Source organism: Eschscholzia californica, unplaced genomic scaffold, assembly GCF_041429995.1.
Source record: "Eschscholzia californica isolate CP2 unplaced genomic scaffold, dmEscCali1.0.p SCAF_5, whole genome shotgun sequence".
Taxonomy (NCBI): domain Eukaryota; kingdom Viridiplantae; phylum Streptophyta; class Magnoliopsida; order Ranunculales; family Papaveraceae; genus Eschscholzia; species Eschscholzia californica.
In genome coordinates this window covers 5096758-5108700 of record NW_028238472.1, presented here as the reverse complement: position 1 = coordinate 5108700, position 11943 = coordinate 5096758, and positions in this window count along the sequence as shown.

The following is an 11943-nucleotide window of genomic DNA, read 5'->3' as shown; positions in this document are numbered from 1 at the left end:
TTTACAATATATATTGGTTAAATTACATGGGATAAATTTTGATGGCAAACTGCTTCCACCGAGACTCGATTCCACGACTTCATGGGCTTAAGAGGATTGCACAACCACTGCACCAAAGAGTGGTGGACTTTTAGGGTTATCTTTTAGTGGCTCTAACAATAGGTTAGTTTCTCGCGTAACCCCTAATTTATGAGAAATGCCAAGGAGAAAGGCTAAAGGGGCCTAGGAAAATTGTTATTCGCGTCTCTCCCCTCTTCTTGTCCCGTACGAATTTGCAGAAGGCGCCCCGAGTGCCCCTCTCTCATCTTTCTCTCGCTAAAATAACACTCTCATCATCTCTAATCTCTCCTTTAATCTACGTCATCAGGATCATGGAAGAAAGAAATAAAGTGGGAAATAGGAAGTAGCGTGGAATTCTCAAGGTTAGTGGAAGAATGGGTGATGATGAAATTAGGGAGAATATTATTCAAAGTTATTATTGCTATGTTACAAGATTGGAAGGTTTTTTTCGCTCTCCCTCCCTGGAAGCTAATGGCACCGTTTATATAGATACTAAGAGTAACCGGATGACCTATAAACCGGTTACCGGGAACTTGAGTAGCAGGTAAAAGTAACCCCGGGTGCTCATTGGGCCCCATCGTCAGGTTATTAGTACTGCTAGTGCACGTTCCTTTACAAAAGATAATTGGCATTTTATGCCGACACCAAAAAGAAAAGTAAAATGACCGACAACCTAAAGTGCGAATATTTAAAGTAACTACAATTGTGGTGGATATAATAATATCCTTCTTTTTACAAAATGCTTGACTTTAATAAAAGCGATCATAATTGAGATTTAGACTTTTATGCAAATGGGTCCTGGGAATCTTGCATAGAGTCATCATCTTCAGTGTCGTCATCTTCATCAGATGAGTTGTTTAAAATTTCTCTCAACTGCTTCTTTAGGTCTGACTTTGAGGATGAAGCGAGCAGTTCCTTAAGAAGATCTGAGACATCCTTTTTAGGAGCTTTTGGTGGAGGTGCTGGTTCAAATGAAACAATTCCTTTTTCAGAAAATATCGAATCCTTAAAGAATTCAAATTTATCCCACCATTTAATAAGAATTCTTCTTCCCAAATAAGGGATATGAGAGACTGTTATCTCAAATTTTTTAATAGGAAGATTTGCAATAACAACGTCCCATCTAGCTATCCATGGAACCTGATAATAAGCTGCAAAGATAAGCTCGGGATTTTTTAATGATGGGTTAGATTTAATAAAATCATCAAATATATTCCTAACTTTGTCAGGGAAAATTACAGGGTGTGATCCCCAAGTGTAAAACCATTTGATGAACCACTGTGGAAGATTAGTGGTGTTGAAATCACGAAATTGGAGGAACCAACTGTGTTTCTTTAGTCTATTCTCATAACAGAAGGCTCCTTCCCAGGCTTTAATGTAGTCGAAGTAGTTAAACCAATATTTATCCAATTCTCTTCTTCCAGCTCTGGGTATTTCATGATATTTGAATAAATCACCCTGCCAATTTTCAGGGGTAACAACTTTCTTAATAAAGGCTTTAGAATAAGCCCATTCTGCGCCTGACCTTATGACAGAATCAAAATCCACTGATTGAGTTACTTGCAGGATTGCGCAGTAAAAATTGTATTCCTTAGGATAAAGGAATGGGTCTGCTGATTCCCTAAGGTAAAAGGATGAAGCTTCAACTGGAGAAAGATGAGCGTATTTTAGCTCAATAGGAGCTATCCATATAGTAGTGTAAGGAATATATGGATAGATATACTCATTAGTCTGATTAGACTGAATTGCTGCTAAATAAGCATCTTCTCTTAATTTTAACTCCTTAGGAGTCGCCTTTAAGGCTTCAGCTTTAAGCTGTTCCGTTGTTTTACCAATCATAGTCTTATAAGACTGAGAACTCGCGCTTGAGGGAGAAACTGCCAATTTAGCTTTCCCTTTTCCATTATCAGACTTCTTGCTCATGACTCTGCAAAAATTCACGAGTCAAGAAATCAGGTAGTGAATTACTACTTCCTTTGATAAACTCAATGTCAAAATCAAACACAGACAATATGCCTTGCCATCTGGCAAAAATTTGTTTTGATGCTATATTTTTAACATCTTTTTCTAAAACATCTTTGGCTGATTTGCAATCAACCCTGACAAAAAATTTTTGGTTTAATAAATCACTTTCGAATTTCTGTATACACAGAACTATAGAAAGGATTTCTTTTTTAATTGTGGAATAATTTTTCCTTGGCCCTTGCCATATCCCAGAAGTAAATCTCACTAGGGTTTCTTTGTTATTAATCCTTTGTTTAAGGATTCCACCATAGCCTAATTCAGAAGCATCAGTTTCAACAATTTTAAAAGCTTCTGGATTAGCAATGGCAAGACAAGGGATTTCCTTAATCTTTAATTTTATCTTTTGGACTGCTTCTGTATGAACATTAGTCCAATCAGGAGGATTTTTCTTAAGCCTGTCAAATAAAGGCTTAGCATCAATTGCTAAGTTTTTATAGAAGTCAGAAATATAATTAAGACTTCCTAAAAACCTTTGCAATTGAGTTTTTTCTTTGATTTCATCTGGAAATTTATCCGCAAAAGCAATAGATCTATCAATAGGGAAAATAGTCCCTTCTTTGATGGTATGGCCAAGAAATCTTATTTCTGTTTGAAATAATTTGATTTTTTTGGCTGACACAACTAAACCAGCATGTTTGACAGCATTAATAAATGCTTGAAGATGTTTAAAGTGTTTATCTATATTCTCAGAAAACACTAAAACATCATCGATATAAACAATACAGAATGACGTATAAGGACTGAAAATGTCATTCATTATATTTTGAAATTCTGAGGGGGCATTCTTAAGCCCAAAAGGCATCACGTTCCACTCATAGTGGCCAAATGGAACTGTGAATGCAGTTTTGTATCTATCCTTTTCATCGATCTGAATTTGCCAAAACCCAGATTTCATATCAAATTTGGACATAACTTTGGCTGAAAACAGCCGATTTAATAAGTCCCTTTTATTAGGGATTGGATACCTTATCCATCTAAGAGCTTTGTTCAAAGGTTTGTAATTAATTACAAGCCTAGGAACACCTCTTTCAAGTTCAGCAGCATTTTCAACATAAAATGCAGGACAACTCCAAGGGCTGTATGATTTTCTAATTAAACCTTTGAGTAATAACTCATCAATCTCTTTTTTGCAAATTTCCAAATGGCGAGGTCCCATAGCAATAGGTCTAGCCTTAGTGGGAATTTGCCTTTCATTGAAGTCTGGCTCATAAGGCAGACTAACAATATGTTTCTTTCTTTCCCAGAAGGCATTGGGGATATCAGAACATATTGTTTTGACAATAAGATCATGAAGATCATTTATTTTCTTTTGAATTAAAGGATGTTTGATTTTTTCAGTAATTTTCATGTAACTGATCTCCTGGGATAAGGAGTTAAGAAAATTTTCTTTTCTTTGAATTTTCTTTTGTAACAAATCAATCTCGTGATAACGAGGTTCAGTAACGAAATTAAATGTAATTTCTTGAGAATTAATGGAACTTGTTATACCCTTCTCATTAATGCTTTTAATGGGATATAACATGTGAAGAAAAGGATTTCCCAAAATAACATCATGAGAAAGATTCTTTACCATTATAAATGGCATTTCTAAACAAATTCCATTATTGCAAACTGCAGTATTTTGTAGCTTGTAATTTACAAGCATTTTTCTACCATCTGCAGCATTTAAAATTTCAGTAGTTTTTGAAAAATATCTGGAGGGTATCAATCCTTCATTGATACAGTTTAAATCTGCTCCAGAGTCTACCATGGCAATTGCAGAGAGAGTATATTCTTTATGAACAATGATTTTAATTTTAATATGCCATTTATGGGTAATAACCCTGTCTAACATATTAACATATGTTAAAGATTCATCCTTCAAAGATCCTTCGTCTTTTGAAGATTTATCTTTAACAGATGTTAAAGTATCTAATTTTTCCTTTAAGGAATTCCATTCTTCTTCATCTGACTCATGATCAGAATCAGACTCAGAAAGAATAGATTTATCCCTTTTAATTTCAAGAGAAGTTACTCTAGATTTAAGAGTATTAATTTCTCTTTTGAGAACTTTGACTTCATGCAGTAATTCATTAATGCGAGAAGATTCTCCAGGAGTTTCTTCTTTTGAAATTGAAGCCTTAGCTCTTTGTAAAATTTCTTTTAGACTATAAGTCTCTGGCTCTTCAAATTTTAACCTTTTGTCACCTTTCTTTCCATTGTAATCTTCCAAATACTTTTGAAGCATTTGTCTTTTAGCAATGGGATCAGAAAGTTGATCAATAAGGTCAAGGATGAAATTATCCTCTTTTGTTAAAGGAAATAGACCATTTGCCTGACATAAGGCTTTGTAGTAATCACAATTTCCTTCGCAAGAGTCATCCTCAGATTCTTCTATTTGATCATCAGATCCCTCTGAAGATGATTCTTCCTCAGGATTGTCTTCTGCAATAGCGGCTACTTTAAAATTTTTTCCTTCTTCATTAAGAAGTAATTTTTCAAGTGACCTCTTAAGGCCTTCATCAATATTCAGGCTATTGATTTTCTTTTTCATTCTACACTTATTAGCGTAGTGGCCAGGTTTCTGGCATTTCCAGCAGACAGGGATAGTCTTTTGCCGAGAATTATTCTCAGGTTCAGACTTCCTTTTCTTTCCTTTAAAATTTTTTTTCCTTTTCTGTTTGGGAAAATACTTCTGCTTGGCATAGACCTTATTGGTCCTTTTCCCTCTATTTTCGATAGAGGTTCCAATAGGTGGTAAGCCAATTTGCTCACAAAAGTCCCCTATAATTCTTTTGCCAAGGACTTTCTCCTTTTGGATTTGTCTATGCAATTTTATTTCATTGCATAAATTAATGCCTTCAGCAACCACTTCTGAGGATAAATCCCCATAAGTGTATTCGGAATAAGGAATAATTCCATTGTGTCTTTGCTTAATACGATTGCGTATTTTTTCCGCAAAGAAATGGGGTAGTCCTGATAAGAACTTCTCTTTCCAAAAATCATTTTGACTATCATGTCTGGTGAAGACTTTTGAAAAGAATACGTCTTTATACCATTTGAACTGAGATAAGTTCTGACATTTTAAATTCATCAGTTGCTCTTGAGATCTATCAATAAGCAACGATGTAGTGCCAATAAAATGTTTTTTTCTATTGTATACAGAAGTGTATTGACACAATCTGTAACTTGTACAGCCTGATTGTCTCTAACTTCTGTTTTAACAGCCTGTGAAATATGTATTTTGGCTTCTTCAGGAAGGTAGAAATCCCACCATCCTTTCAATTGACCAGTAAATCCTTGAATTAAGGCTTTGGCAATATTTTGATCAGAATTACCATGTGCTTTACATGCAGTTGCATACATAGTCATGTAGTGCAATACCGTTTGCATTTGGTATTCTGACATGCTATCTATATTCCATTCAATAATGGATTTTCCATCAAATTGAACAGTCATGAATTCATCATGTTGTTCTAATTGAAGGTCTACAGGTGTAGGCCTATGATAATAGGGCTTTGCAGGAATATTATAAGCCATTTTCTTTTTGTAGGAAGATGCAAGCTTATTTACTTGAAATTTATTTTCATTATTTTTTTGTTCTGATAAGAACATATTCTCCAGAAGATTGATCTTATCTTCTGTTTTTGAAGAATTTTCTGCTTCATCATAAGAAGCATCAGAATTATAATCTGACTCATGTGTCTCTAGAGGAGCACATTCATTGTCTTTAATTCCAAGATTTTTTAATCTTTTTATAATCTCATCAACCATTTCAGAATTCTGAGGATCCATTTTGAAATCAAAGTTTTCAGAACTCATTGGTTTGAATAAAACCTTTTCTTCAAAAGTAGTTTCTGAAATTTTAGAAACATTTGAAGCCTTTTCTTGTTTTTCAAAATCAATATTTTTCTCAATTCTATTTAATTGATCTCCCATTGTTCTGAGAGTTAAATTTGTAAAATTGTTTTGTTCAACAACAGCCTCAATGTTGTCGCTTTTCCTGTAAGGAGTTGCTACAACTTCTTCGTTGTTGATTCTTATTGCTAATTGGGTTTCCGGAGGATGAACACTCCTAAAAACTTTTCCATTTTTAGCAATAAAATTCTTATAAGAAGCTTCAAGAGAAAATATGAAATCTTGATCCTTGAAGTCAGGAAATTCTTCATAATATTGTTCCATAAAAATGAAGAAATCAATAACTTCTCCATTTTTTATTAAAACCCTTTTATAGCGAGAAAACCATTTTTCATGACTCTTAGAGTCTTTAACAAGGAAAAACCATGTTCTCTTAAATTTGTTTTCTTTGGAATAAAATAATTCCTTTGGAAGTCCCCTAAAAGGAAATTTAAATTTGAATTTTTCTTCTTTATGGATCGTTATAGGCGAAAGGCTATAATAACCCATATCAGAAGGAGTGGGGGATGTTCTTTCACTATTAATTTCAGAAGTGGGTAAATTAACCCTATATTCAGGTTGGTTTACTCCGTCAGAGGTAAATTTTGTTCCAGAAATTTTTTCAAAATTAGTTGTTGGAACTGACGAAGTAGAACTTCTACCTGGAATAACTTTGTTGTTTAGGCTTTCCAATTTTAACCTTGCAATTCTCTGATTAGAGAAGACAATTTCAACATCACCGTCAGGGAACTCTTTGATTTCTTCGAGTTCACGGTTATCTTTTTTAACAGGCTCATTAGCCTTTTCAAGAATCCATTTTTCAGGTAAATTAACATGATCCCATGTGATCGTTTTTGGGACCTTTACATTGCTTTTTTCTAAATTGGTTATAAACAAAGTAGTAGACCCCTTTTGATCTTGTAAAATATTTTTCATCTTGGGTACTACGGTGTTCATAACTTTATACTGAATCCTGTAAATAAGGATTATGTTTTCAGCTCCTTGCATCATATTAAATCCATCAGATTTAATGTCAAGGCAAAGAGAGTACATAATTGTGGGGTCGTTTAATGACAGAGTAAAATTTGGAAAACACGAAAAGAATATGGGTCCGTCACAAAGACTAGACTCCACTATTCCAAGTAATGAGTCATGAAATTTGTTGTGCCTTTTATCACGTACACAAATAATTGCGGACGTGTTTAAACCTAAACGGGTAGCAGGTTTCAAACCTACTTGAATTAACCCAATATGCAAGAACTTGTATTGTTGTCTATGTTTATCAATCAAATTTTTTGACAACAGTTGGAATGAGTTGTAACCCTCAGTTAAGGGTATAGCCTCTTCTACAGTCTTTACGATATAATCAGAGGTGAATTCAAAAGTTCCTTTCTGTTTATAAACAGAACTTTGAACTGGTAATTTCCAGTTTTGTAAAGATTTTTCAAAATTTTCTTTTAACAAAATTTCTTTATTACAACTACTATTAGCCTTATCATGTCTCTTAGACATGGCTCTGGTTATCCCAAGCATATTTGCTCCTGATCACTGTCAACGATTTATGCCAATCCCTTACAACGCCCTCACCGGCTAACACGGGAATTCTAGGCTACGCGACTTAGGGTTTCCCCGGGTTTCACAGGACAAAATTACTTTAGTTCACCAAAGTCACGCTTCAAGACTTAATAAGTATGATAGTATTTAAAGAAATTTAATTTGGACAACAACTTAAACACTTAAAACAAAGATTAAAACAAAACATAAAACATAAATTTACGAGAATTTAAATTTACGAGAATTTAAATGGAATTAAAACTATGATATACTACATACCTACTAACTTGGCTCTGATACCACTCTCCTTTAATCTACGTCATCAGGATCATGGAAGAAAGAAATAAAGTGGGAAATAGGAAGTAGCGTGGAATTCTCAAGGTTAGTGGAAGAATGGGTGATGATGAAATTAGGGAGAATATTATTCAAAGTTATTATTGCTATGTTACAAGATTCGAAGGTACCGGATGAAAGTAATGGCACCGTTTATATAGATACTAAGAGTAACCGGATGACCTATAAACCGGTTACCGGGAACTTGAGTAGCAGGTAAAAGTAACCCCGGGTGCTCATTGGGCCCCATCGTCAGGTTATTAGTACTGCTAGTGCACGTTCCTTTACAAAAGATAATTGGCATTTTATGCCGACACCAAAAAGAAAAGTAAAATGACCGACAACCTAAAGTGCGAATATTTAAAGTAACTACAATTGTGGTGGATATAATAATATCCTTCTTTTTACAAAATGCTTGACTTTAATAAAAGCGATCATAATTGAGATTTAGACTTTTATGCATATGGGTCCTGGGAATCTTGCATAGAGTCATCATCTTCAGTGTCGTCATCTTCATCAGATGAGTTGTTTAAAATTTCTCTCAACTGCTTCTTTAGGTCTGACTTTGAGGATGAAGCGAGCAGTTCCTTAAGAAGATCTGAGACATCCTTTTTAGGAGCTTTTGGTGGAGGTGCTGGTTCAAATGAAACAATTCCTTTTTCAGAAAATATCGAATCCTTAAAGAATTCAAATTTATCCCACCATTTAATAAGAATTCTTCTTCCCAAATAAGGGATATGAGAGACTGTTATCTCAAATTTTTTAATAGGAAGATTTGCAATAACAACGTCCCATCTAGCTATCCATGGAACCTGATAATAAGCTGCAAAGATAAGCTCGGGATTTTTTAATGATGGGTTAGATTTAATAAAATCATCAAATATATTCCTAACTTTGTCAGGGAAAATTACAGGGTGTGATCCCCAAGTGTAAAACCATTTGATGAACCACTGTGGAAGATTAGTGGTGTTGAAATCACGAAATTGGAGGAACCAACTGTGTTTCTTTAGTCTATTCTCATAACAGAAGGCTCCTTCCCAGGCTTTAATGTAGTCGAAGTAGTTAAACCAATATTTATCCAATTCTCTTCTTCCAGCTCTGGGTATTTCATGATATTTGAATAAATCACCCTGCCAATTTTCAGGGGTAACAACTTTCTTAATAAAGGCTTTAGAATAAGCCCATTCTGCGCCTGACCTTATGACAGAATCAAAATCCACTGATTGAGTTACTTACAGGATTGCGCAGTAAAAATTGTATTCCTTAGGATAAAGGAATGGGTCTGCTGATTCCCTAAGGTAAAAGGATGAAGCTTCAACTGGAGAAAGATGAGCGTATTTTAGCTCAATAGGAGCTATCCATATAGTAGTGTAAGGAATATATGGATAGATATACTCATTAGTCTGATTAGACTGAATTGCTGCTAAATAAGCATCTTCTCTTAATTTTAACTCCTTAGGAGTCGCCTTTAAGGCTTCAGCTTTAAGCTGTTCCGTTGTTTTACCAATCATAGTCTTATAAGACTGAGAACTCGCGCTTGAGGGAGAAACTGCCAATTTAGCTTTCCCTTTTCCATTATCAGACTTCTTGCTCATGACTCTGCAAAAATTCACGAGTCAAGAAATCAGGTAGTGAATTACTACTTCCTTTGATAAACTCAATGTCAAAATCAAACACAGACAATATGCCTTGCCATCTGGCAAAAATTTGTTTTGATGCTATATTTTTAACATCTTTTTCTAAAACATCTTTGGCTGATTTGCAATCAACCCTGACAAAAAATTTTTGGTTCAATAAATCACTTTCGAATTTCTGTATACACAGAACTATAGAAAGGATTTCTTTTTTAATTGTGGAATAATTTTTCCTTGGCCCTTGCCATATCCCAGAAGTAAATCTCACTAGGGTTTCTTTGTTATTAATCCTTTGTTTAAGGATTCCACCATAGCCTAATTCAGAAGCATCAGTTTCAACAATTTTAAAAGCTTCTGGATTAGCAATGGCAAGACAAGGGATTTCCTTAATCTTTAATTTTATCTTTTGGACTGTTTCTGTATGAACATTAGTCCAATCAGGAGGATTTTTCTTAAGCCTGTCAAATAAAGGCTTAGCATCAATTGCTAAGTTTTTATAGAAGTCAGAAATATAATTAAGACTTCCTAAAAACCTTTGCAATTGAGTTTTTTCTTTGATTTCATCTGGAAATTTATCCGCAAAAGCAATAGATCTATCAATAGGGAAAATAGTCCCTTCTTTGATGGTATGGCCAAGAAATCTTATTTCTGTTTGAAATAATTTGATTTTTTTGGCTGACACAACTAAACCAGCATGTTTGACAGCATTAATAAATGCTTGAAGATGTTTAAAGTGTTTATCTATATTCTCAGAAAACACTAAAACATCATCGATATAAACAATACAGAATGACGTATAAGGACTGAAAATGTCATTCATTATATTTTGAAATTCTGAGGGGGCATTCTTAAGCCCAAAAGGCATCACGTTCCACTCATAGTGGCCAAATGGAACTGTGAATGCAGTTTTGTATCTATCCTTTTCATCGATCTGAATTTGCCAAAACCCAGATTTCATATCAAATTTGGACATAACTTTGGCTGAAAACAGCCGATTTAATAAGTCCCTTTTATTAGGGATTGGATACCTTATCCATCTAAGATCTTTGTTCAAAGGTTTGTAATTAATTACAAGCCTAGGAACACCTCTTTCAAGTTCAGCAGCATTTTCAACATAAAATGCAAGACAACTCCAAGGGCTGTATGATTTTCTAATTAAACCTTTGAGTAATAACTCATCAATCTCTTTTTTGCAAATTTCCAAATGGCGAGGTCCCATAGCAATAGGTCTAGCCTTAGTGGGAATTTGCCTTTCATTGAAGTCTGGCTCATAAGGCAGACTAACAATATGTTTCTTTCTTTCCCAGAAGGCATTGGGGATATCAGAACATATTGTTTTGACAATAAGATCATGAAGATCATTTATTTTCTTTTGAATTAAAGGATGTTTGATTTTTTCAGTAATTTTCATGTAACTGATCTCCTGGGATAAGGAGTTAAGAAAATTTTCTTTTCTTTGAATTTTCTTTTGTAACAAATCAATCTCGTGATAACGAGGTTCAGTAACGAAATTAAATGTAATTTCTTGAGAATTAATGGAACTTGTTATACCCTTCTCATTAATGCTTTTAATGGGATATAACATGTGAAGAAAAGGATTTCCCAAAATAACATCATGAGAAAGATTCTTTACCATTATAAATGGCATTTCTAAACAAATTCCATTATTGCAAACTACAGTATTTTGTAGCTTGTAATTTACAAGCATTTTTCTACCATCTGCAGCATTTAAAATTTCAGTAGTTTTTGAAAAATATCTGGAGGGTATCAATCCTTCATTGATACAGTTTAAATCTGCTCCAGAGTCTACCATGGCAATTGCAGAGAGAGTATATTCTTTATGAACAATGATTTTAATTTTAATATGCCATTTATGGGTAATAACCCTGTCTAACATATTAACATATGTTAAAGATTCATCCTTCAAAGATCCTTCGTCTTTTGAAGATTTATCTTTAACAGATGTTAAAGTATCTAATTTTTCCTTTAAGGAATTCCATTCTTCTTCATCTGACTCATGATCAGAATCAGACTCAGAAAGAATAGATTTATCCTTTTTAATTTCAAGAGAAGTTACTCTAGATTTAAGAGTATTAATTTCTCTTTTGAGAACTTTGACTTCATGCAGTAATTCATTAATGCGAGAAGATTCTCCAGGAGTTTCTTCTTTTGAAATTGAAGCCTTAGCTCTTTGTAAAATTTCTTTTAGACTATAAGTCTCTGGCTCTTCAAATTTTAACCTTTTGTCACCTTTCTTTCCATTGTAATCTTCCAAATACTTTTGAAGCATTTGTCTTTTAGCAATGGGATCAGAAAGTTGATCAATAAGGTCAAGGATGAAATTATCCTCTTTTGTTAAAGGAAATAGACCATTTGCCTGACATAAGGCTTTGTAGTAATCACAATTTCCTTCGCAAGAGTCATCCTCAGATTCTTCTATTTGATCATCAGATCCCTCTGA